The sequence below is a fragment of the Aquarana catesbeiana genome, linkage group LG08, assembly GCF_042186555.1.
Source record: "Aquarana catesbeiana isolate 2022-GZ linkage group LG08, ASM4218655v1, whole genome shotgun sequence".
In the NCBI taxonomy this organism is placed as follows: domain Eukaryota; kingdom Metazoa; phylum Chordata; class Amphibia; order Anura; family Ranidae; genus Aquarana; species Aquarana catesbeiana.
The window spans coordinates 209,088,419-209,115,929 of record NC_133331.1 but is presented as its reverse complement, the minus strand read 5'-3'; the positions used below and the strand labels follow the sequence as shown (position 1 = coordinate 209,115,929).

Here is a 27,511-nt window from a genome sequence, read left to right as displayed (position 1 = left end):
GTACGAGTACCAATACTTTCCGTCAAGTACTCGCCGATACAGAGTACCGATACCTTTGCGGTACGATTTGAGCCCATACAAATTGAATGGGTCCAAATTGCACTGCAAATAATTGCATGCGATTTGAACAGGAATGCTGTGCTATTTCTGTCCGAATCGCATGTGTTTTCCCCCACTGCTCCTGTGTGAACCCGTGTTTAAATCATTATGACAAGCCTGGGTTCACACAGGAGCAGTGGAGGAAACTGCATGTGATTCGGACAGGAATTGCACCATTTTCCTGTTCAAATGCATGCATGCGATTCTTTGAAGTGCCACTTGAGCCCATTTATTTTGTATGGTATCAGTTCTGGGTATTGAAACATTTTCACGAGTATAAGTACTCATGAAAATACTCGGTATCGGCGCAACCCTAAATAAAATAATTTTTTACAGACAACTGGCATACAGTACCTGACAGCGAGATTGTGTTTCCAGCGTGATCCCATCGCGCTGGTTCTCAGCGATAGGGTACTGTGCATGTTGCGCTGGCTCACTCATCGGGAAAGGAAAACTTTTTTTCCTTTCGCGATGAGTGACAGGCAGTGCTGACAGCTGTCTGGTATGAATCCTGAGGGGGAACGCCGCACCAAATTTTAAATGAAAAAACCAGTGTGGGTCCCCCCCTGGGGCATACCAGGCCCTTAGGTCTGGTATGGATTGTAAGGGGAACCCCCTACGCCGAAAAATCGGCGTGGGGGTCCCCCCAAAATCCATACTAGACCCTTATCCAAGCACGCAGCCCGGCCAGCCAGGGAAGGGGGTGGGGACGAGCGAGCGCCCCCCCCCTCCTGAACCATACCAGGCCGCATGCCCTCAACATGGGGGGTTGGTGCCTTGGGGGAGGGGGGCTCCCTGTGGGCCCCCCCACCCCAAAGCACCTTGCCCCCATGTTGATGAGGACAAGGGCCTCTTCCCGACAACCCTGGCCGTTGGTTGTCGGGGTCTGCGGGCGGGGGGCTTATCGGAATCCGGGAGCCCCCTTTAATAAGGGGGCCCCCAGATCCCGGCCCCCCATGCCCCCTTATAACGCCAGAGTCCCTGCGCATGCTGGGAATGTGACGTCACAAGGGGGCGGGGTCACCACCTATATAAATGGCTACGCAGCTCGGGCACACCATTCCAGCAGGAGAGAGCGTCGCGTCAACATCAGAAGAAGAGAAGGGGGGACAAGACAGCGCAGCAGACCGGGTCCCCCGCTAGCAATAGAGCTGGAAGAAGATAGTGGGGGAGTCCGGCAGAAGATACGGGAGAAGAACCGGACAGCGGCAGCAGACCGGCCCCCCCGCTAGCAAGAGAGCTGGAAGAAGATAGCGGAGGGGCCCTGGAGAAGAGGCGGAACACCGGGAGAAGAAGTCGGAAGAAGACCCCCGAAGTCGGAAGAGACCCCCCGGAGCTGCCTAATAAATTACTTTTAAAACCTGTGTAGTGTGTTTTTTTTTTTATTAACACTTTTTTTTCCTAGGTGAATGGGTAGGGGTACAATGTACCCCATACTCATTCACATAGGGTGGGGGGCCGGGATCTGGGGGCCCCCTTATTAAAGGGGGCTCCCGGATTCCGATAAGCCCCCCGCCCACAGACCCTGACAGCCAAGGGCCAGGGTTGTCGGGAAGAGGCCCTTGTCCTCATCAACATGGGGGCAAGGTGCTTTGGGGTGGGGGGGCCCGCAGGGTGCCCCCCCCCAAGGCACCAACCCCCCCATGTTGAGGGCATGCGACCTGGTACGGTTCAGGAGGGGGGGTGCTGGTATGGATTTTGGGGGGACCCCCACACCGATTTTTTTTGGCGTAGGGGTTTCCCCTTACAATCCATACCAGACCTAAGAGCCTGGTATGCCCCTGGGGTGGAACCCACGCAGGTTTTTTCATTTAAAATTTGGCGCGGCGTTCCCCCTCAGGATTCATACCAGACAGCTGTCAGCACTGCCAGTCACTCATCGCGAAAGGAAAAAAAGTTTTCCTTTCCCGATGAGTGAGCCATCTCGGCGCTGGCTCCCACGACGGGGCTCGTAGATGTCAAATCTCGCCGAGAAAAGTGGAGAGATTGACACAATATTGCGGTCACCTACTGTATGTGTTGATATGGACCTCTTGTTCTCCTCAATACATCAGGCCTAAGACTCGGAAAGGGAGGGGTAGTTCTGCTGATGGCAGATGCTGATGCTGATAGCAGAGAGAGACTGAGAGAGAGCTGACTTATCTGCATTTTTTTTTTTAATCAAAACTTTATTTGCTGCATCAACAAATAAAAATCATACAGGTATATAGCAAACATTGATAATGCTGAATACAGTAACAATCTGTCAGAGGTATACAATGCATGTCTTCAACCATAGATGTTGCACTGCACCATTACATAACCATTAAGGCAAACTTTTAGCACTTGGTTGGACAACTTGCAAATCAGAACACGGTCTTTTTCTTTCTTTTTGCTATCGGATTTTGCTACACCAAGTGTTTAACATAACAGAACTGGAACTTTTAACTGTTTTCCCTTCTCTTCTCCTTCCACCCCATCTCTCCATTTACTTCTCACTTTTTTAGAGTCGCAATAGTCTATCCATTACTAGTTGTGGGGGGGCGAGAGCCGGATCAGACTGCCATGACTGCCAGATAAATTCAAATATTTTCACAGCATTTCTGTGACGATAGGCCAGTTGTTTCCTAATCAAGAGTTTACATATACAATCCTTTGTTTCCCTGTAGGTACAGTAGGTGCTATCCAGTGTCTAGCTATGAGCTTTCTAGCTAGGTATAGTAGTCTAGTAATCATAATGTACATTCCCCTCTGGTACATCTCCTCATCAATCACTCCCAGTAGACACACCAGAGGGGTGGAAGGCACCAGTACCTGCGCCAGCCGGGAGATTTGGACCCATTCAGCCTGGGTGAACTCAGTCCAATACCTGTTGAGTTTTGGACACTGCCACAGCATGTGAATGAAATTTCCTTGGTGTGTTTTACATTTTGGACATAGGGGTGAATCCCTCAGGCCCCATACAGTTTCATTGTCGTCTGGTTCTATGCAGAATTAGTAGCTGTGATAATCTATGGGAGGCCAAAATGGAGACAATAAGGATCGATTCCAATGCCATGTCCCATTGATCACCATCAATCTCTCCAATGTCCGTGACCCATTTAGCTCTACATTTCAACGAGGCATGGTCCTGGGTAGAAGACAACAGTACTGAGTACATTTTTGAAATCTGCATCTTCCTGGCATTCGCTTTAAGTAGCTCCATTAGGAGCGGGGGTGAGGTCGCAGTCAGGGAGGTTATCTGTCTCTGAGCCTGCAAAGCATGTCGGAGTTGGAGATATTGATAAAAACATCTAGTGGGGAGTGTAAATTCAGAGCAAAGTTGTGCAAAAGATTTTAATACATTCCCTGTATATATCTGTGGAAAAAAACCATATCCCCTTGCGTTTCCATAGGGTGAATCCCTCCAGTTTATTGAGTTCTGGGTATCTTGGATTATCCCACATAGGGGTGAATCCCAGGGGGCCTTTGACCTTCAGTGCCTCCCGGGTTGCCTCCCACACATTTCTAATGCCCTGTACACACGATAAAAAATTCCGCCAGCAAAAGTCGGATGTGAGCTTTTGGTCAGAAATTCCGACCTTGTGTATGCTCCATTGTACTTTTGCTGGCGAAATTCCAGCCAGCAAAAGATTGAGAGCAGGTTCTCTATTTTCCCATTAAAAAAAAGATCCTATTGGAAATTCCGTTCATCTGTATGCAATTTTGAAGCGCAAAAAAAACGACGCATGCTCGGAAACAATTCAACGCATGCTCGGAAGCATTGAACTTCATTTTCTCGGCTCGTCGTAGTGTTGTCACCGTGTTCTTGACGGTCGAAAGTTCAGAGAACTTTTGTGTGACCGTGTGTATGCAAGGCAAGCTTGAGCGGACCATCCAAGTTTTTTCTGATGGAAATTCCGATCAGGTGTACAGGGCATAAGAAGACCCACCGTTGGTGAGGTCGGGAGCAAGCCGGGAAGAACTATTACCAAATGGGAGCCGGCTTTCAAGTTGGTTCGGGTTACTAAACGTACAATAGGATCATCTGAGACATCATCTCTTCCCCACCCCGTGATCTGCTGCATTTGGGAGGCCAGGAAATATAATTTGGGATGTGGTACCGCCACACCCCCTCTGTCCTTGCTATATTGTAGGGTATTTAAACTGATTCAAGCTCCTTTCCATTTCCAAATGAGATCCCGCATCTGTTTATCTACTCTTTTGAACCATATATTAGAGATCCAAATAGGGGAATTCTGAGAGATATATATAACAATTGTGGGGCCCAGATCATTTTTATTAAGTTTACTCTCCCTATGACCGACAGGGGGAGCTTGCACCAGCTAAGGAATTTTTTCTCTTTGTTTATCTAACAAGGGGCTCAAATTTAATTCTAGGTAGCTAGAAGTGTCCGGAGTCACCACAACCCCCAGATATCTAAAAGAATTAGCTATAGTAATTTGTCCTGCCTCCTGGGGCAAGGAATTCGTCATGGGATCTAGGGGCATCAGGATGGATTTATACCAATTTATTGAAAAGCCAGAGAATTTGCCAAACCTGGTTATAAGTGCCATTAGCGCCTGCAAAGAGGTAGTCGTGTCTCCTAGGTAAAGCAGGGCGTTGTCGGCGTAAAGAGAAATCTTTTCCTCCTAGAGGCCTCTACGAAATCCCACTATCTCAGAGGATCTGCAGATTAGTATAGCCAGTGGTTCCACCACAAGGGCAAACAACAGGGGTGACAACGGGCACCCCTGTCGAGTGCCCCTATGTAACGCGAATGACTGGGAGAGAGTATTGTTAATGCAAAGTCTTGCCCTGGGGGCTGGATAGAGAATCTTCGCCCAGTTAACTTATCACCCAGGCCAAAACCAGCTGGGATCTCCCAGAGGTAGGGCCACTCCACACTATCGAACGCCTTAGCATCATCCAGAGACAGAACGGCCCTACCTCCATGATTGTCCACTGGGTTTTATAAGTTTATACCCGAGCCAGGAGTTTGACATCTAAGTTCAAGAGAGAGATGGGGCAGTATGAATCCGGTAGGATCTTGTCTTTCCCCAATTTGGGTATCACCACTATGATGGCCTCCTGCATGCTATCTGGTAGACACCCCTACTCCTCCGCCGCAGAAAAAGCCTGTAGCAGCGGCAGAAGCAGGATATCACCATAATGTGAATAAACCTCAGCAGGGAGGCCATCTGAACCCGGAGATTTACGTTTCTTAGCCCCCTGTAGGGCTTCTGTCAAGTCCTCAATGGTTATCGGAGCACTCAGCTTGGCCCTGTCAGCCTCTGAGACTTGAGGGAAAGTACAGTCCTGTAGAAATGACTCCAGTTCCAAAGGACTACCCGCAGCCCTAGAGGAGAAGAGGTCTGTGGAAAATTTGGGAAATATCTTCAGTATGTCAGCCCCAAGAGTATGGATTTCCCCTGTCCCTGACTTAATGGCCAGAATGGAGACTTTCTCTTTGTTCCCTGGCCACCAAGGCAAGAAGATGGCCCATGTTCTCTTCCTCTTCATAATACTCCTGTTGTAAAAAAAATCTCCTCTTTTCAGCTGCAGATAACACGACATGATGATATAATGATTGTGCCTCGATCCATGCCTCTCTATTTGTTTGGAAAGGGTCTGTGACCATTGTCTTCTCTCTAGTTTGTAATTCGTCCCTTATTCTGATTTCCCATTCTCTCGACCTCCTCTTAACACCAGTGATCCCTTGAATGAGACAGCCCCTCAGAAACGCCTTGAGAGAGTCCCAAACAATAGCCACCCTCATGGAGCCTCTGTTGAAATGAAGGAACTCCCCCAAGGCACTAGCAATCCCATCCGGTGTCGGCAACAGCGTCAGCCAGAATGGATTGATCCTCCAGAGGGGTCTAATTTCGTGAGCCATGACATCTATTCTTACTCAAAAGGAAGAGTGGTCAGAAAGTAATTGGGGGCTCATAAGCTGCATATAGTACCTTCTGCATAGAGGACATATTTCCTAAGCCCAGGTCTATGCACGAAAGACCACCATTTAAGACTGAGTGACACAAGTAACATTTGACCGTTGGATGCCTCTCCCTCCATACGCCCCTCAGACCCAGTTCAGATAGCAAGGATGCAAACATGGTTTTACTAGTGGAGTGACTGACTGGTCTGGGAATTAGGGATAGTCTGTCCAGTCATGGGTCTAAAACATTATTGAAGTCCCCCAGAGTGAGGGCTGGTACATTGGGGTATAGGGTCATGAACTGGGCCAGTTTCTTAAGGGGGTCCGAGGAGGGACATACATGGCAGAAATAATACACAACAATTTGTTGAGCTTACATAATAAAAACACAAATCTGCCTTCCCCACCAATCCTCTGTTGCAAGCACTCAAAAGAGATCCTCCCAGAGACCAGCACACTAACCCCCCTAGAGTAGGAGGAGTGCACTGAATGGAATTGCGAGGGATATTTGCCCGACCGCAACAGACGGATTGAATCAGGCCATAAGTGTGTCTCCTGGAGACAGATCAAATGGGGTTGCAGCCTAAAAAAATATTTAAACATTGCACTCCTCTTGGTTTTGTCCCCCAGTCCCCTTATATTCCATGAGAGGAGCTTTACCCCCTTAGCATCACTATTCACCATTTGCATGCATATTAGATGTAGAGCAGAGGGACCCACCATTATATAAGGTATTATCATCATGTCATTTAAGGTATATAATAGTAGCCTTTGTACATAGTATGGATCCCAGCCTGCCCATTTCACCTCAGATACAAATCAGAGCTCTATACGCCATCTTGTGGAAGCTACGGGTAATAGCATTAGTAAGTATTCACATAAATGTCCCATCTGTAGGGAGAAGAGGGTTATACTCGGAGAAGGAAAAAGAAAACGTGTATCCTTAAAGTCAGTAGAGTGTCTGGCCAACTGGGCCACACATAACTAAAGTAATCCCCAACAAACAGGGGGGGTTCAGTCCTCTCAGGACTCTTTGCAGGGGGCTCTTGTGTAGCCCTGGGGGCATGAAGTCCTTTCAAACTTTGCACTTGTAGAAGGAATATCAGCATCTCCTTGATGTCAGGGTACAGGCTTGCAAAGGTGACAGGGGGGATAAACGAATAGTATGGAAAACCATCCCCGCCATGGTGAAAAGAGATGTTATCTCAACAATGAACCAGTGAATCAAAGTGTAGTAAAGGAAGCAGAATATTTTTCCTACGCAGGGCGTTGTGATTGGACTCTCTCCTCTCTATCCAGCCAATGCATAGCCGCAGAAGGATTTTCAAATAAATGCGAGGTGCCATTGGCAATCACTTTCAGCTTTGCAGGATACAACATGAAATATTGAACATTAAGGGCCCTCAGACTTTTCTTGATATCAATCAATTTGGATTTTTGCCACTGCACCTCCGCAGAAAATTCCGTAAATAATGATACCTTGGCATTGTCCACCTTTAGGGTTCCACCCATCCTAGCTTTACTTAGAATGGCATCCCAGTCTTTATAGTTCAGCAGGCAGAATAGGAAAGGTCGTGGTGGGACACCCTGTTGTGGTGGCCATGAGGGGACTCGGTAGGCCCTTTCCACCGCGAACATAGGGGAGAATGCATCATTGCCAAATGTGTAAATTAGCCAGGCCTCAATGAAAGCCACTGGATTTTTACCCTCTGCTCTTTCAGGGATGCCCACTGCCCACACATTATTTCTGCGCAGGCGATTCTCCATGTCATCTAAACGGGCTGCGTTAGTGAATGTCACCAAATTTACAAGCCTGACATCTCTCTTAAGGGGTTCCAAGGTACTCAATCGGCCTTCTAGGGCAGAAGTGCGCTCCCGAAGCTTCTGCATGTCATGCCTTATGAGAGAAATCTCTCCTTTCATGCTCTTCACTTCCCCAGTCAGTGCTGCTATGGAGGAGCTGCATGATGTAACTGCAGCAAGAATGTCTCTCAGTGTGGGCTCAGGGTCAGTGTCCTGCTGGTGTGATATTAGGATAGATTCTTGCCAAAGAGGCGTTGAGCTGCCTCTTCTGCTGTGCGGGGCGGCAGGCCGCCATCATGGCCGGGGGTGTCCAGCGCCGTTTGTTGAGCTGGTCCACGTCTGGACATCATGGGTCTGAAAATATCCTCCACCAGGGATGGCAGGTAAGTAAGGGAATGCAATGCCCTCGGTCCCAGGTCTCGACGAGGCAGGATGACAGTGCTGTGAGGAGGATTATGCAGGATTCTCAGAGGAGCTAGCTGCTGCACAACTTACTCCGTGCCTTGCTTGGCCACGCCCCACTTATCTGCATTTTGCAGCTCCTTCATTGTCCAATAGGCAGGCATCTCTAACAGAGAAAATCTGCTGTTTGCCCTACGTAGGTGTAAGCCATCTATGTACCTCCTAAATCCTGGTAAAAAAAACCTGCCAGTGTTGGCATCAATATGTCCTGCCTTCAGGGGCGGACTGACAACTCATGGGGCCCCCGGGCAATAGGAGAAGATTATGGGGCCCCTGGGCAATAGGAGAAGATTATGGGGCCCCCGGGCAATAGGAGATTACGGGGCCCCCAGGCAATAGGAGATTATGAGGCCACACAGTATACACACACACACACACATACAGTATACAGTACATACACAGACACACAATATACACACACAATATACACACACAGAATACACACACACGCACTGAAAAGGTACTGGAGAGGCGGGGCAGCTATAATCTTGGGATTTTTTAAAAAACACAGATTTTTACATACTGTCCCTGGTTTTATTGAGGCTGGCAACCCTGATGGGGCCCCTTAGTGGCATGGGGCCCTCGGGCAGTGCCCGAGTGTCCGAATGGTCAGTCTGCCCCTGCCTGCCTTGTTGCTAGGACGTTTCTAAGATACTTCCAACCATTACTGCTCACCCCCACCATCACCGGGGCAAGCTCTTTTTCTGATTCAAACCCCCTTATATGCACTCACTTTTCCTTCTCGCAGTAGCTCTCAGCTCAGCAATGCTCCAATGGAGGAGATAGTGAACTGTGCAAGGTAGACATGTGTACTGCCGAAAAATGCGTTAGTTTTTGTTTCATTCTGATCTTTTTTCATTTTTCGGGTCATTCGTTATGATCGAAAATTCAAAAATCTGAAAATTGTAAAAAATAAGAACGAAAATTTCGAAATAATAACAATAATAACTGACTTTTAAATTATAGATATTGGATTTTCCTTTTAAATTTGTCTGTTAGTGAACGTAACGAATACAAATTTATTCACAAATTATCCGAAATAACAAATAACAAATTCCGCATCTAAACGAATGAAACATAACTAATTAATAATAATAAATAATAATAACTTTTTATTATTAATTCGTTACGTTCCATTCATTTTGTTTGTTATTTAGGATAATTCATAACTTCGGATAAATTTGTATTCGTTTTGTACACTAACAGGCAAATTTGAAAGGAAATTCCAATACCTATAATTTAATAGTTAGCAATAGTTATTATTATTAGTTAGTTATTAAATCAAATTTTCTAATTTTCAGATTTTTGTTCTTTTGAACTTTCTGATTTTCATTCTTATTTTGGGATTTTCGAATTTCCGAAAAAATTTGTTAAACAAGTTTTTGTTAATTCAAATATTTACGAATTAACAAATTTGTCGAATTTAGTCGAAAAACCAATTCAGAACAAAACAAATTGCACATGTTTAGTGAAAGTGTTTGAGAGCTCACTCCTGTGATGTTGGAGGTGAGCAGTAACAGTTGGGAGTGCCTTAGCAACATCCTAGCAACAAGGCAGGACAAGGAGGGAGTCATCTCTGGGAGTTTTTAAAGCCAGGCTTTGGGAAGTAGGTGGATGGCTTACACCTATAGCACAGACTTTATTCAACCTTGGTTAAATCTGCACAGTTTCTTTTTATCCACAGACACCCCTTACTTGCATAGGTAGCTTTATGGTAAAGGTAATCTAAGCCTTTAAATTAGCTAAATACATCCCAGGTACATAAAATACAAAAGATGTTTGAAGGCTTACAATTTGTTTTCTTCAGGAAACAGACATGTAGAAAATCCTGTCCCCTTCCAGCATGTTGCAGGGAGGAACCCACTGTGGAAGCAGTGATCCTACTGCAGGGGTCAGACATACCTCCTGTTGAGTCAGAGCTAAAGTTTTTTTCAATAAGCAAAATTGTTTAGATGACATGACAATTTTGTCTCCACTCTAAAGCCAGACCTGCCCTTTTGCTTTAGCTCTAACTCAGCAGGAAGCATGTTGGACCACTGCAGAAAGACATCATTGTCTACACAGAGAGCAAGGTTTCTTCCCTGAAGCATGCTTTCAGAGGACAGGTTTTCCCACTAAGGCTGTGGCTACTTTCTACAGAGAAAAAAATGATTTTGCAAACCTTTTGTTTTTGATGATCCTGTAATGTGTTTAGCTGATTTAAACTTAAAGTTCAGTTGAGCGTTCAGTTTAGTCAGCTCTAATTAGATTACTATATTCTTTATATCATGATTGCTCTATCGCAAGCGCTATCTTATTAATAAATTCAGGGTATTTGCATTAAATGTTGTGTCTAAAGAAAAGTGCCTTTGTGAACGTGACTTACATTTCCCTTGCCTTTGTACAAATTGCTGGCTGGGACCAGCACATTAATTCTGTATGCTCATATGTTATTGTAATAACGTACTTTCTGTCAAATATCATACGTGTGGGAGTTCTAGGATCTTTACAAAGCTGTATAAATTAACATGAGTAAACAGGGAGATCTGGAAAATTATACCAAATCTTTAAAAAACTTTACAAGTGTTCATTAAAATTGAACTCCAAATTAATTCAACGCTGTATTCATTAATATATGCAAAATTTACAGTTGTCACTAAAACAGAAGGGGAGGAGAAATCACCCAATGGGATCAGAAACAAAAACTCAAAATAAAAGTTTTGGTTATATATTCACTTTAGTCAATATTATGCATGAACAATAGCCTGTGTATCATCCCTTACCGCTTGGCAGTTAAGGAGAACAAAAGGTGGTTTGGTGAGCTAGTATTTCAAACTTCAGAGTGCAATTCCTAAATCTTTGAGGGGTAGAAGGAATTAGTTATTTTAGGAACCTTTAAAAAAAGTTTATAAGAACACAATAAACTTATGAAGGGTTAGGGCACAGGATACCCAAAAAATGACCCAAAACACTTCAGACGTTTCTGCTTGCAAAAGTCAATACAGGCTATGAACCTTTAAGCCGAGACTGACAATCTGTACTCTTCAGACTATTGAGCATCTTCAGGCAGGACTTACTGTACCTTTACAGGATACTGTACCTTTACAGTTGAACCACCAGACGTCCTGCAATGTCCACTTGCAGCAGCTCTCCGAAAAGGTCTTAATCAGTGACCCCAATGAAGAAGAAAGCATCCAAGAGATGCTAGGACTTTGATTTGAGTGTATACAAAGTAGTGACAGAACAAAAACTTTTGAAGAGCTCACTGGCTTTGGTTAGGCTGCTCATACCAGTCAAGGCTACCCTTCAGTGGGTACTTCAGCAGGTTACTGGAACAAAACATGTACAAATTGAAGGAGTTCCAGACCAAAGGATAAGAGTCCAAATTAATTTAGGAATGTAATAAGAAATGTAAGAGCGCAATCAGGGTGGCTAAGATAGAACACGAAAGGCACAGAGGTGGGTAAGAAAAATCCTAAGAATTGTTTTCAATACATTAACAGTAAGAAAGTGAGGCCAGAGCATATTAGCCCTATAAAGGACAATGAAGGGAATTTGGTTACAAAAGATATAGAGAAGGTAAAGGTTTTGAATGCATTCTTCTTCCTAGTTTTCACAAAGGAAAAAGGGGGATTTTGTAACCAAGACTATAATGTTAATAACACGTCACAGAATGCACCTTCATGGCTAACAGAAGACTGTATCAAAAATAGACTTAACATAAATAAGTCACCAGGACCAGATGGCTTACACCCGAGGGTCCTTAAAGAACTCAGTCAGGTGATAACCAAACCATTTTCCCTAATATTTATGGACAGTGTACTGACTGGAATGGGAACAGCTGATTGGAGAAAAGCCAACACGATACCAATATTTAAAAAAGGGCAGAAATATATCCCTGGAATCTACAGGCCAGTCAGTCTAACATTAATAGTATGTAAGCTATTGGAAGGGATAAGGGACCATATGTTTTTTGCTGATGAAAACAGAAAGCAGTAATCAGCAAGGATTCATGAAGAATCATTCATGCCAGAGCAATCTATTATCATTCTATGAGGAAGTGAGCTTTCATCTAGATAAAGGAAGGGCGGTGGATGGATGTGGTGTATCTGGATTTTGCGAAGGCTTTTGATACAGTTCCACACAAACATTTACTTTACAAACTAAGGTTTGGCATGGACCATATGGTATGTACCTGGATTGAAAACTGGTTACAGGGGGTGCCCAAAGGGTGGCTATAAATGGCGAGTACTCATCCAGTGTGATAAGTGGGGTCCCCCAGGGATCTGTCCTGGGGCCATTTTGTTTAATTTATTAATTAATGATATAGAGGATGGGCTAAATAGCTCAATTTCAGTATTTGCAGATGATACAAAGCTAAGCAGGGCAATAACTTCTGCGCTGGATGTGGAAACCTTACAGGAAGACCTAAATAAAATAATGGGGTAAGCAACTACATGGCAAATGAGGTTTAATGTTGAAAAATGTAAGGTGATACATTTGGGTGCCAAAAATATGAACGCAAGTTACTCGCTAGGTGGAGAACCTCAGGGGGAATCCAGGATGGAGAAAGCTCTAAGGGTCCTAGAAGATGGCAGGCTCGGCAATGGCATGCAATGCCACACTGCTGCATGCAAAGCCAACAGAGTACTAGCATGCATCCAAAGGGGAATTTACTCAAGGGATAAAATTATAATTCTCCCACTCTACAAGACTCTAGTCCAGCCGCATCATGCGTATGCCATCCAATTCTGGGCACCAGTCCTCAAGAAGGATGTGCTGGAACTGGAAAGAATTCAGAGAAGGGCAACAAAATGAATAAAAGGACTGGAGGACCTCAGCTATGGGGAAAGGCTACAAGCATTGAATTTATTCTCACTGGAGTAGAGATGCTTGAGAGGGGATATGATAGCGATCCACAAATATCTTACTGGTGACTAGGGATGAGCTTTATGTTCGGGTTCAAACAATTTGGGGTGTTCGCGGCAAATTCGAAAGCCGCGGAACACCCTTTAAAAGTCTATGGGAGAAATCAAAAGTGCTAATTTTAAAGGTTAATATGCAAGTTATTGTCACAAAAAGTGTTTGGGGACCTGGGTCCTGTCCCATGGGATGTATCAATGCAAAAAAAGTTTTAAAAACGTCCATTTTTTCGGGAGCAGTGATTTTAATAATGCTTAAAATGAAACAATAAAAGTGAACAGGTGACCCCGCCCCCTCTGACACCACGGGGGAAGCCTTAGGTAAGTCCCCATGCATCAGAGGGGGGTGGGGTCACCGGGTGGCCCAGCTCTCAGTTATATAAGAGCTGTCACAAGAACGAAGCAGGGAAGAAGAAGCCGGAGGGAGATGCCGGAGAAGACCGGAGGAAGAAGCAGAGGAAGATAGAGGAAGAAGCAGGGGAAGAGCAAGATGGAGGAAGAAGAAGACAACCGAAGGAAGACCAGAAGAGGATGGAAGAAGAAGCGGGGAAAGAAGAAGACATTAATAAAGGAATTGTCAAAAACCGGCTATTGTGTTTTTTTAACATTTTTGACACTTTTTTTGTGAAATGGTAGGGGTATATTTGTACCCCATTACCAATTCACACGGGGGGCCGAGATCTGGGGGTCCCCTTGTTAAAGGGGCTTCCAGATTCTGATAAGCCCCCAGCCCGCATACCCCCACAACCACCGGGCAAGGGTTGTGGGGATGGGGCCCTTGTCCCCATTAACATGGGAACATCCACCCCATATTGAGGGCATGTGGCCTGGTATGGTTCAGGAGGGGGGGCGCTCTCGCATCCCCCCTCTTTTCCTGCGGTCTGCCAGGTTCCGTGCTCAGATAAGGGTCTGGTATGGATTTTTGGGGGGACCCCATGCCATTTTTTTGTAATTTTGGCGCAGGGTTCCCCTTAAAATCCATACCTTCAGGTCTGGTATGGATTTTAAAGGGGGACCCCTACGCCATTTAAAAGAAAAAATTGGCGAAGGGTTCCCCTTAATATCCATACCAGACCTGAAGGGCCTGGTATGGAATTGGGGGGACCCCCACACATTTTTTTTTTTTTTAATTTTGGTTTGGGTTTCACCTTAATATTCATACCAGACCCAAAGGGCCTGGTAATGGACTGTGGGGGAATCCCATGCCGTTTTTTTCAATGACTTTTATGTTTATTGCCGGGACCGATAATTCATTATAGCCACAAAATCTTCTAAATGACTTTTTTCCTTTGAAATGTCATTTTGTTCTCGGACTGTTCTAAACACAGGAAACATGCGCCACTTTACAGGCATACTATAGACCCCCCCAGGTACGAAATTTAACCACTTGCCGACCGCCGCACGAAGATGTACGTCGGCAGAATGGCATGGGCAGGCAAAAGGACTTACAGGTACGTCCTTGCCTTCCCGCTGGCGGGGGGTCTGATCGGACCCCCCCGGTGCCTGCGGCGGTCGGATTCTCATCAGGAGCGATGAGAGGTGAGGGGGAGGCCACTCATTCGTGGCTCCCCCCCTCACGATCGCTCCTGGCAAATGACAGGCTTCCTCGGCTTCTGCATAGTAAACAGAAGCGGAGGAAGTGATGTCATCTCTCCTCGGCTCTGTATTTTCCGTTCTGGCGCCGAGGAGAGAGGACATCGCTATGTGTGCACACTACACACACAGTAGAACATGCCAGGCACACATTACACCCCCCTTTACCCCCCGATCACCCCTCCCCCCCATCACACTGACACAAGCAGTTTTTTTTTTTCTGATTACTGCATTGGTGTCAGTTTGTGACAGTTAGTGTGGTAGGGCAGTTAGTGTTAGCCCCCTTTAGGTCTAGGGTACCCCCCTAACCCCCCCTAATAAAGTTTTAACCCCTTGATCACCCCCCGTCACCAGTGTCACTAAGCGATCATTTTTCTGATCGCTGTATTAGTGTCACTGGTGACGCTAGTTAGGGAGGTAAATATTTAGGTTCGCCATCAGTGTTTTATAGCGTCAGGGACCCCCATATACTACTTAATAAAGGTTTTAACTCCTTGATTGCCCCCTAGTTAACCCTTTCACCGGTGATCACAGTATAACTGTTACGGGTGACGCTGGTTAGTTCGTTTATTTTTTATCGTGTCAGGGCACCCGCCGTTTATTACCGAATAAAGGTTTAGCACCCTGATTGCCCGGCGGTGATATAACTTCGGTTTTAGGGTCAGATAAGGTCTGCGTCGCCCCAGGCAGCGTCAGGTTAGCGCCAGTACTGCTAACACCCACGCACGCAGCATACGCCTCCCTTAGTGGTATAGTATCTGAACGGATCAATATCTGATCCGATCAGATCTATACTAGCGTCCCCAGTAGTTTAGGGTTCCCAAAAACGCATTGTTAGCGGGATCAGCCCAGATACCTGCTAGCACCTGCGTTTTGCCCCTCTGCCTGGCCCAGCCCAGCCCACCCAAGTGCAGTATCAATTGATCACTGTCACTTACAAAACACTAAACGCATAACTGCAGCGTTCACAGAGTCAGGCCTGATCCCTGCGATCGCTAACAGTTTTTTTGGTAGCGTTTTGGTGAACTGGCAAGCACCAGCGGCCTAGTACACCCCGGTCGTAGTCAAACCAGCACTGCAGTAATACTTGGTGACGTGGCGAGTCCCATAAGTGCAGTTCAGGCTGGTGAGGTGGCAAGCACAAGTAGTGTCCCGCTGCCACCAAGAAGAAGACAAACACAGGCCCGTCATGCCCATAATGCCCTTCCTGCTGCATTCGCCAATCCTAATTGGGAACCCACCACTTCTGCAGCGCCCGTACTTCCCCCATTCACATCCCCAACCAAATGCAGTCGGCTGCAAGAGAGGCATTTTCTTTATGTCCTCCCGAGTACCCCTACCCAACGAACCCCCCCAAAAAAGATGTCGTGTCTGCAGCAAGCGCGGATATAGGCGTGACACCCGCTATTATTGTCCCTCCTGTCCTGACAATCCTGGTCTTTGCATTGGTGAATGTTTTGAACGCTACCATACACTAGTTGAGTATTAGCGTAGGGTACAGCATTGCACAGACTAGGCACACTTTCACAGGGTCTCCCAAGATGCCATCGCATTTTGAGAGACCCGAACCTGGAACCGGTTACAGTTACAAAAAAATGTGTAAAAAAAAAAAAAACACAAAAAAATATAAAATAAAAACAAAAATAGTTGTCGTTTTATTGTTCTCTCTCTCTCTATTCTCTCTCTATTGTTCTGCTCTTTTTTACTGTATTCTATTCTGCAATGTTTTATTTTTATCATGTTTGCTTCTCAGGTATGCAATTCTTTATACTTTACCGTTTACTGTGTTTTATTGTTAACCATTTTTTTGTCTTCAGGTACGCCATTCAGCTGCAGCACGGATTTATTTGTCTTGACAGCAACAGCGTTTGCTCCCACGATATATAAAGCCGTGACTCCAGCGGAGGTGATATATGTCGAAGCATGAGTGCAGCAGGGCCGGAGGAGCGATTTGCTCCTACCTTTTGCGGGAGGATGCCCCCATGCTTTGGCATATATAAACGGTGCATGTATGCCCATCATTAAAAGTGGGTGGATGAAGGGAGGTATTCTAATGGTGGGTATACCCACCGATCAATCTCTTTTTTTTTTCGTTCAGCCCACAGGCTGCATGAAAAAAAGATTACATGCAGCAATGTACTGGTATGTTGCTGGACTTTGAGTGGTTATACCAGAATGATGCCTGCAGGTTTAGGTATCATCTTGGTATCATTCTTTTTCAGCCAGCAGTCGGCTTTCATGTAAAAGCAATCCTAGTGGCTAATTAGCCTCTAGACTGCTTTTACAAGCAGTGGGAGGGAATGTCCCCCCCACCCCCACCCTCTTCCATGTTTTTCTCTGGCTCTCCTGTCCCAACGGCGAACCTGAGAATGCAGCCGGTGATTCAGCCAGCTGACCATAGAGCTGATCAGAGACTAGAGTGGCTCCAAACATCTCTATGGCCTAAGAAACTGAAAGCTATGAGCATTTCATGACTTAGATTTCGCCGGATGTAAACAGCGCCATTGGGAATTTGGGAAAGCATTTTATCACACCGATCTTGGTGTGGTCAGATGCTTTGAGGGCAGAGGAGAGATCTAGGGTCTAATAGACCCCATTTTTTTCAAAAAAGAGTACCTGTCACTACCTATTGCTATCATAGGGGATATTTACATTCCCTGAGATAACAATAAAAATGATTAAAAAAAAAATGAAAGGAACAGTTTAAAAATAAAATAAAAAAGCAAAAAAATAATAAAGAAAAAAAATAAAAAAGCATGCCTGTCCCCCCCTGCTCTCACGCAAAGGCAAACGCAAGCGTCAGTCTGGCGTCAAATGTAAACAGCAATTGCACTATGCATGTGAGGTATCACCGCAAAGTTCAGATCGAGGACAGTAATTTTAGCAGTAGACCTCCTCTGTAAATCTAAAGTGGTAACCTGTAAAGGCTCTTAAAGGCTTTTAAAAATATATTTAGTTTGTCGCCACTGCAGGTTTTTAAAGCATGTCATGTTTGGTGTCCATGTACTCGGCCTAAGATCATCTTTTTTATTTCATCAAACATTTGGGCAATATAGTGTGTTTTAGTGCATTAACATTTAAAAAAGTGTGTTTTTTCCCCAAAAAATGCGTTTGAAAAATCGCTGCGCAAATACTGTGTGAAAAAAAAAAATGAAACACCCACCATTTTATTCTGTAGGGCATTTGCTTTAAAAAAATATATAATGTTTGGGGGTTCACAGTAATTTTCTTGCAAAAAAAAAAAATGTTTTCATGTAAACAAAAAGTGTCAGAAAGGGCTTTGTCTTCAAGTGGTTAGAAGAGTGGGCGATGTGTGACATAAGCTTCTAAATGTTGTGCATAAAATGCCAGGACAGTTCAAACCCCCCCCCCCAAATGACCCCATTTTGGAAAGTAGACACCCCAAGCTATTTGCTGAGAGGCATGTCGAGTCCATGGAATATTTTATTTTATATTGTGACACAAGTTGCGGGAAAGAGACAATTTTTTTTTTTTTTTTTTTGCACAAATGATATATTGCTCAAACATGCCATGGGAATATGTGACATTACACCCCAAAATACATTCTGTTGCTTCTCCTGAGTATGGGGATACCACATGTGTGAGACTTTTTGGTAGCCTAGCCGCGTACGGGACCCCGAAAACCAAGAACCGCCTTTCATTCTTCACTGCCTATCACAGTTTCGGAGGTCATGGAATGCCCAGATGGCACAACCCCCCCCCCCAAATGACCCTATTTTGGAAAGTAAACACCCCAAGCTATTTGCTGAGAGGTATAGTGAGTATTTTGCAGACCTCACTTTTTGTCACAAAGTTTTGAAAATTGAAAAAAAAAAATAACATTTTTTTTTTCTTGTCTTTCTTCATTTTCAAAAACAAATGAGAGCTGCAAAATACTCACCATGCCTCTCAGCAAATAGCTTGGGATGTCTACTTTCCAAAATGGGGTCATTTGGGGGGGGTTGTGCCATCTGGGCATTCCATGGCCTCCGAAACTGTGATAGGCAGTGAAGAGTGAAATCAAAAATTTACGCCATTAGAAATCCTGAAGGCGGTGATTGGTTTTCGGAGCCTCGTACGCGGCTAGGCTCCCAAAGAGTCCCACACATGTGGTATCCCCGTACTCAGGAGAAGCAGCTAAATGTATTTTGGGGTGCAATTCCACATATGCCCGTGGCCTGTGTGAGCAATATATCATTTAGTGACAACTTTGTGCAAAAAAAAAAAAATTGTCATTTTCCTGCAACTTGTGTCAAACTATAAAATATTCCATGGACTCAACATGCCTCTCAGCAAATAGCTTGGAGTGTCATATTTCCAAAATGGGGTCATTTGGGGGGGGGGGTGTTCCATCTGGGCATTTTATGGCCTTCAAAACTGTGATGAGGAGTGAAATCAAAAATGTACGCCCTTAGAAATCCTGAAGGCGGTGATTGGTTTTGGAGGCCCCGTACATGGCTAGGCTCCCAAAAAGTCCCACACATGTGGTATCCCCGTACTCAGGAAAAGCAGCTGAATGTATTTTGGGGTGCAATTCCACATATGCCCATGGCCTGTGTGAGAAATATATCATTTAGTGACAACTTTTTGTAATTTTTTTTTTTTTTGTCATTATTCAATCACTTGGGACAAAAAAATTAATATTCAATGGGCTCAACATGCCTCTCAGCAATTTCCTTGGGGTGTCTACTTTCCAAAATGGGGTCATTTGGGGGGGGGTTTGTACTGCCCTGCCATTTTAGCACCTCAAAAAATGACATAGGCAGTCATAAATTAAAGGCTGTGTAAATTCCAGAAAATGTACCCTAGTTTGTAGGCGCTATAACTTTTGCGCAAACCAATAAATATACACTTATTGACATTTTTTTACCAAAGACGTGGCCGAATACATTTTGGCCTAAATGTATGACTAAAATTGAGTTTATTGGATTTTTTTTATAACAAAAAGTAGAAAATATCATTTTTTTCAAAATTTTTGGTCTTTTTCCGTTTATAGCACAAACAATAAAAACCGCAGAGGTGATCAAATACCATCAAAAGAAAGCTCTATTTGTGGGAAGAAAAGGACGCAAATTTCGTTTGGGTACAGCATTGCATGACCACGCAATTAGCAGTTAAAGCAACGCAGTGCCAAATTGTAAAAAGTGCTCTGGTCAGGAAGGGGGTAAATCCTTCCGGGGCTGAAGTGATTAAAGGAATATTTCACTTTTATTGTTTCACTTAAAGCATTATTAACCACTTCAGCCCCGGAAGGTTTTACCCCCTTCCTGACCAGAGCACTTTTTACAATTCGGCACTGCGTCGCTTTAACTGCTAATTGCGCGGTCATGTAATGCTGTACCCAAACGAAATTTGCGTCCTTTTCTTCCCACAAATAGAGCTTTCTTTTGATGGTATTTGATCACCTCTGCCGTTTTTATTTTTTGCGCTATACACGGAAAAAGACCGAAAATTTTGAAAAAAAATGATATTTTCTACTTTTTGTTCTAAAAAAAATCCAATAAACTCAATTTTAGTCATACATTTAGGCCAAAATGTATTCGGCCACATGTCTTTGGTAAAAAAAATGTCAATAAGTGTATATTTATTGGTTTGCGCAAAAGTTATAGCGCCTACAAACTAGGGTACATTTTCTGGAATTTACACAGCCTTTAATTTATGACTGCCTATGTCGTTTCTTGAGGTGCTAAAATGGCAGGGCAGTACAAAACCCCCACAAATGACCCCATTTTGGAAAGTAGACACCCCAAGGAAATTGCTGAGAGGCATGTTGAGCCCATTGAATATTTTTTTTTTTTGTCCCAAGTGATTGAATAATGACAAAAAAAAAAAAAAAAATTACAAAAAGTTGTCACTAAATGATATATTGCTCACACAGGCCATGGGCATATGTGGAATTGCACCCCAAAATACATTTAGCTGCTTCTCCTGAGTATGGGGATACCACATGTGTGGGACTTTTTGGGAGCCTAGCCGCGTACGGGGCCCCGAAAACCAATCACTGCCTTCAGGATTTCTAAGGGCGTACATTTTTGATTTTACTCCTCACTACCTATCACAGTTTTGAAGGCCATAAAATGCCCAGATGGCATAAAACCCCCCCAAATGACCCCATTTTGGAAAGTAGACACCCCAAGCTATTTGCTCTGAGGCATGTTGAGTCCATGGAATGTTTTATATTTTGACACAAGTTGCGGGAAAGTGACAAATTTTTTTTTTTTTTTTTTGCACAAAGTTGTCACTAAATGATATATTGCTCACACAGGCCATGGGCATATGTGGAATTACACCCCAAAATACATTTAGCTACTTCTCCTGAGTACGGGGATACCACATGTGTGGGACTTTTTGGGAGCCTAGCCGCGTACGGGCCCCCGAAAACCAATCACCGCCTTCAGGATTTCTAAGGGCGTAAATTTTTGATTTCACTCTTCACTGCCTATCACAGTTTCGGAGGCCATGGAATGCCCAGGTGGCACAAACCCCCCCCCCCAAATGACCCCATTTTGGAAAGTAGACACCCCAAGCTATTTGCTGAGAGGCATGGTGAGTATTTTGCAGCTCTCATTTGTTTTTGAAAATAAAGAAAGACGAGAAAAAACATTTTTTTTTTCTTTTTTCAATTTTCAAAACTTTGTGACAAAAAGTGAGGTCTGCAAAATACTCACTATACCTCTCATCAAATAGCTTGGGGTGTCTACTTTCCAAAATGGGGTCATTTGGGGGGGGGGGGGGGTTTGCCACCTAGGCATTCCATGGCCTCCGAAACTGTGATAGGCAGTGAAGAGTGAAATCAAAAATTTACGGCCTTAGAAAGCCTGAAGGCGGTGCTTGGTTTTTGGGGTCCCGTACGCGGCTAGGCTCCCAAAAAGTCTCACACATGTGGTATCCCCGTACTCAGGAGAAGCAACAGAATGCATTTTGGGGTGTAATTTCACATATTCCCATGGCATGTTTGAGCAATATATCATTTAGTGACAACTTTGTGCAAAAAAAAAAAAAAAAAAATTTGTCACTTTCCCGCAACTTGTGTCAAAATATAAAACATTCCATGGACTCGACATGCCTCTCAGAAAATAGCTTGGGGTGTCTACTTTCCAAAATGGGGTCATTTGGGGGGGTTTTGAACTGTCCTGGCATTTTATGCACAACATTTAAAAGCTTGTCACACATCACCTACTCTTCTAACCACTTGAAGACAAAGCCCTTTCTGACACTTTTTGATTACATAAAAAAATAATTTTTTTTTGCAAGAAAATTACTTTGAACCCCCAAACATTATATATTTTTTTAAAGCAAATGCCCTACAGATTAAAATGGTGGGTGTTTCATTTTTTTTTTCACACAGTATTTGCGCAGCGATTTTTCAAACGCATTTTTTGGGGAAAAAACACACTTTTTTAAATTTTAATGCACTAAAACACACTATATTGCCCAAATGTTTGATGAAATAAAAAAGATGATCTTAGGCCGAGTACATGGATACCAAACATGACATGCTTTAAAATTGCGCACAAACGTGCAGTGGCGACAAACTAAATACATTTTTAAAAGCCTTTAAAAGCCTTTACAGGTTACCACTTTAGATTTACAGAGGAGGTCTACTGCTAAAATTACTGCCCTCGATCTGACGTTCGCGGTGATACCTCACATGCATGGTGCAATTGCTGTTTACATTTGACGCCAGACCGATGCTTGCGTTCGCCTTAGCGCGAGAGCAGGGGGGACAGGGGTGCTTTTTTTTTTTTTTTTTTTTTTTCTTTATTATTATTATTTTTTTTATCTTATTTTAAAACTGTTCCTTTCATTTTTTTTTTTTTTAAATCATTTTTATTGTTATCTCAGGGAATGTAAATATCCCCTATCATAGCAATAGGTAGTGACAGGTACTCTTTTTTGAAAAAATTGGGGTCTATTAGACCCTAGATTTCTCCTCTGCCCTCAAAGCATCTGACCACACCAAGATCGGTGTGATAAAATGCTTTCCCAATTTCCCAATGGCGCTGTTTACATCCGGCGAAATCTAAGTCATAAAATGCTCGTAGCTTCCGGTTTCTTAGGCCATAGAGATGATTGGAGCCACTCTGGTCTCTGATCAGCTCTATGGTCAGCTGGCTGAATCACCGGCTGCATTCTCAGGTTCCCTGTTGAGACAGGAGAGCCAGAGAAAAACACGGAAGACGTTGGGGGGGGGGGGCATTCCCTCCCACTGCTTGTAAAAGCAGTCTAGAGGCTAATTAGCTGCTAGGATTGCTTTTACATGAAAGTCGACCGCTGGCTGAAAAGAATGATACCAAGATGATGCCTAAACCTGCAGGCATCATTCTGGTATAACCACTCAAAGTCGTGAATGGCGTACCTGAAGACAAAAAAATGGTTAACAATAAAGCACAGTAAACGGTAAAGTATAAAAAATTGCATACCTGAAAAGCAAACATGATAAAACATAATAACAATAAACCATTGCAGAATAGAATACAGTAAAAAAGAGCAGATCAATAGAGAGAATAGAGAGAGAAAGAACAATAAAACGACAACTATTATTTTTTATTTTATATTTTTGTTTGTGTTTTTTTTTTTTTTTTTACACTTTTTTTTGTAACTAACTTTTATAACTGTAACCGGTTCCAGGTTCGGGTCTCTCAAAATGCGATGGCATCTTGGTAGACCCTGTGAAAGTGTGCCTAGTCTGTGCAATGCTGTACCCTACGCTAATACTCAACTAGTGAATGGTAGCGTTCAAAACATTCACCAATGCAAAGACCAGGATTGTCAGGACAGGAGAGACAATAATAGCGGGTGTCACGCCTATATCCGCGCTTGCTGCAGACACAACATCTTTTTTGGGGGGGTTTGTTGGGTAGGGGTACTCGGGAGGACATAAAGAAAATGCCTCTCATGCAGCCGACTGCATTTGGTTGGGGATGTGAATGGGGGAAGTACGGGCGCTGCAGAAGTGGTGGGTTCCCAATTAGGATTGGCGAATGCAGCAGGAAGGGCATTATGGGCACGACGGGCCTGTGTTTGTCTTTTTGGTGGCAGCGGGACACTACTTGTGCTTGCCACCTCACCAGCTTGAACTGCACTTATGGGACTCGCCACGTCACCAAGTGTTACTGCAGTGCGGGTTTGACTACGACCGGGGTGTACTAGGCCGCTGGTGCTTGCCAGTTCACCAAAACGCTACAAAAAAAATGTTAGCGATCGCAGGGATCAGGCCTGACTCTGCGAACGCTGCAGTTATGCGTTTAGTGTTTTGTAAGTGTCAGTGATCGATCGATACTGCACTTGGGTGGGCTGGGCTGGGCCGGGCGGAGGGGCAAAACGCAGGTGCTAGCAGGTATCTGGGCTGATCCCGCTAACACTGCGTTTGTGGGAACCCTAAACTGCTGGGGACGCTAGTATAGATCTGATCGGATCAGATATTGATCCGTTCAGATACTATACCACTAAGGGAGGTGTACGGTGCATGGGTGTTAGCGGTACTGGCGCTAACCTGACGCTGCCTGGGGCTGGTGCTTGCCAGTTCACCAAAACGCTACCAAGAAAACTGTTAGCGATCGCAGGGATCAGGCCTGACTCTGCGAACGCTGCAGTTATGCGTTTAGTGTTTTGTAAGTGACAGTGATCGATCGATACTGCACTTGGGTGGGCTGGGCTGGGCCGGGCGGAGGGGAAAAACGCAGGTGCTAGCAGGTATCTGGGCTGATCCCGCTAACACTGCGTTTGTGGGAACCCTAAACTGCTGGGGACGCTAGTATAGATTTGATCAGATCAGATATTGATCCGATCAGATACTATACCACCAAGGGAGGTGTACGGTGCGTGCGTGGGTGTTAGCGGTACTGGCGCTAACCTGACGCTGCCTGGGGCTGGTGCTTGCCAGTTCACCAAAACGCTACCAAAAAAACTGTTAGTGATCGCAGGGATCAGGCCTGACTCTGCGAACGCTGCAGTTATGCGTTTAGTGTTTTGTAAGTGACAGTGATCGATTGATACTGCACTTGGGTGGGCTGGGCCGGGCGGAGGGGCAAAACGCAGGTGCTAACAGGTATCTGGGCTGATCCCGCTAACACTGCGTGTTTGGGAACCCTAAACTGCTGGGGACGCTAGTATAGATCTGATCGGATCAGATATTGATCCGTTCAGATACTATACCACTAAGGGAGGTGTACGGTGCATGGGTGTTAGCGGTACTGGCGCTAACCTGACGCTGCCTGGGGCTGGTGCTTGCCAGTTCACCAAAACGCTACCAAGAAAACTGTTAGCGATCGCAGGGATCAGGCCTGACTCTGCGAACGCTGCAGTTATTTGTTTAGTGTTTTGTAAGTGACAGTGATCGATCGATACTGCACTTGGGTGGGCTGAGCTGGGCCGGGCGGAGGGGAAAAACGCAGGTGCTAGCGGGTATCTGGGCTGATCCCGCTAACACTGCGTTTTTGGGAACCCTAAACTGCTGGGGACGCTAGTATAGATCTGATCGGATCAGATATTGATCCGTACAGATACTATACCACTAAGGGAGGCGTATGCTGCGTGCGTGGGTGTTAGCGGTACTGGCACTAATCTGACGCTGCCTGGGGCGACGCATTTCACCGCCGGGCGATCAGGGGGCTAAACCTTTATTCGGTAATAAACGGCGGGTGCCCTGACACTATAAAAAATAAACGAACTAACCAGCGTCACCCGTAACACTTATACGGTGATCAGTGGTGAAAGGGTTAACTAAGGGGCAATCAAGGGGTTAAAACATTTATTAGATAGTATATGGGGGTCCCTGACGCTATAAAACGCTGACGGCGAACCTAAATATTTACCTCCCTAACTAGCGTCACCAGCGACACTAATACAGCGATCAGAAAAATGATCGCTTAGTGACACTGGTGACAGGGGGTGATCAAGGGGTTAAAACTTTATTAGGGGGGGTTAGGGGGGTACCCTAGACCTAAAGGGGGCTACCACTCACTGCCCTAACACTGTAACTGTCACAAACTGACACCAATCAGTAATCAGAAAAAAAAAAAAAAAATACTGCTTGGTGTCAGTTTGTGACGGGGGGGGGGGGGGGGTTGGGGGGGATCGGGGTGTTTTATGTGCCTGGCATGTTCTACTGTGTGTGTGTAGTGTTTTGTGCACTTACATGTCTTCTCTCCTCGGCGCTGGAACGGAAACTGCCAAGCCGAGGAGAGATGACATCACATCCTCTGCCTGTGTGAAACTACACACAGGCAGGGGAGGATTCCGATTGGCTGGGAGCGATCGCGAGGGGGGGGGCCACGATCGGATGGTCTCCCCCTCGCCTCCCAACGCTCCCAGTCAAATGCCAACCGCCGCTGGCACCGGGGGGGGGTCCGATCGGACCCCCCGCCCGCGGGAGGCAGATCACGTACAGGTACGTGATTCTGCCTGCCCGTGCCATTCTGCCGACGTATATCTATGTTAGGCGGTCGGCAAGTGGTTAAAATCACTGCTCCTGAAAAAATGGCCGTTTTTAAAACTTTTTTTTGCATTGATACATGTCCCCTGGGACAGGACCCAGGTCCCCAAACACTTTTTATGACAATAACTTGCATATAAGCCTTTACAATTAGCATTTTTGATTTATTCATGTTCGTGTCCCATAGACTTTAACGGTGTTTGCGTGTTCGAACAAATTTTTTGCGTGTTCTGCTGCGAACCGAACTGGGGGGGTGTTCGGCTCATCCCTACTGGTGACCCTAGCATAAGGAAAAAACTTTTCAGTGAAAGGGAGTTTAAAAAGACACGTGGCCATTCACTGAAATTGGAAGAGAAGTGGTTTAACCAAAAGCACCGTAAAGGGTTCTTTACTGTTAGAGCAGTAAGGATGTGGAATTCTCATCCACAAGCAGTGGTATCAACAGGGAGCATCAATAGTTTCAAAAAACTATTAGCTGGGCACCTTAATGATCACAACATACAGGGATATATATTTTGTACTATTGAAATAAGCACATTCACACACCCACACAGGTTGAACTGGATGGACTGGTGTCTTTTTTCAGCATTACCAACTATATATAACTAGTTTGTACTAGAAAACATGCTTTTCAGAGATCATAACAACTCCCCCTTCATCAGGGCTTTAGTCTGCTTGAGCAACCAAGATAATCCTATCTTGATTGCTCATGTAGATACTGCCGGCCAGTAACTCTTTTGATCCAGCAGTTAGTTTCCCTGAGCAGATTCACCCAAGAAAGCTCTATTTCAAGTCTATTCAAGATTCTTATTTTATCTGAAGCCCTGATGAAGGGGAAGTTGGCTGTTTTGTAGAAAAAACTAATAAATTAATATGGACTATTTTATCCTTTGGTCTGGTGCTTCTTCTTTTATGCATGTTATTTTCTAGTTTTCAGCTGCAAAGCTACTTCTTTTGGTGCTCCTGCACCCCTCCTGTACCCTTCAGCACAGTAGCGCAAACCTTTCTGGTCCCAGACTTACTTGTAGGCCCACTCTTGTTTTAGTCCTCTCCAGGCAGCAGGCCTGGGATGTAGAGGCCTCTAAAACAGACTCCTTTCCAAGCAGCAGCCCAGAAGGCAAGGACAAAAATATCTTTTTTGGAAGGTTGTCCCAAATCTGTATATCCTTCCCCACATGCACCATGGGAAAAAAACTTCCTTATGGTTAGCCAGAGAGACATAAATATTAATGACTCAGAATTATTGTATTTTCCTACTATATTGCCTGGGGCACTCTCCAATAACAGGCAAAATCAAACAGTAATCTGGGTTTAGGAATA

At 44.7% G+C, this 27,511-nt stretch overlaps 1 protein-coding gene across 5 annotated transcripts in view; it reads left to right on the top strand.

The window, feature by feature from the left end:
- LOC141106250 (uncharacterized) overlaps positions 1–27,511 on the top strand; it is an 83,336-nt gene that overhangs the window by 2,985 nt on the left and 52,840 nt on the right. The gene's annotated exons all lie outside the window — the stretch shown is intronic.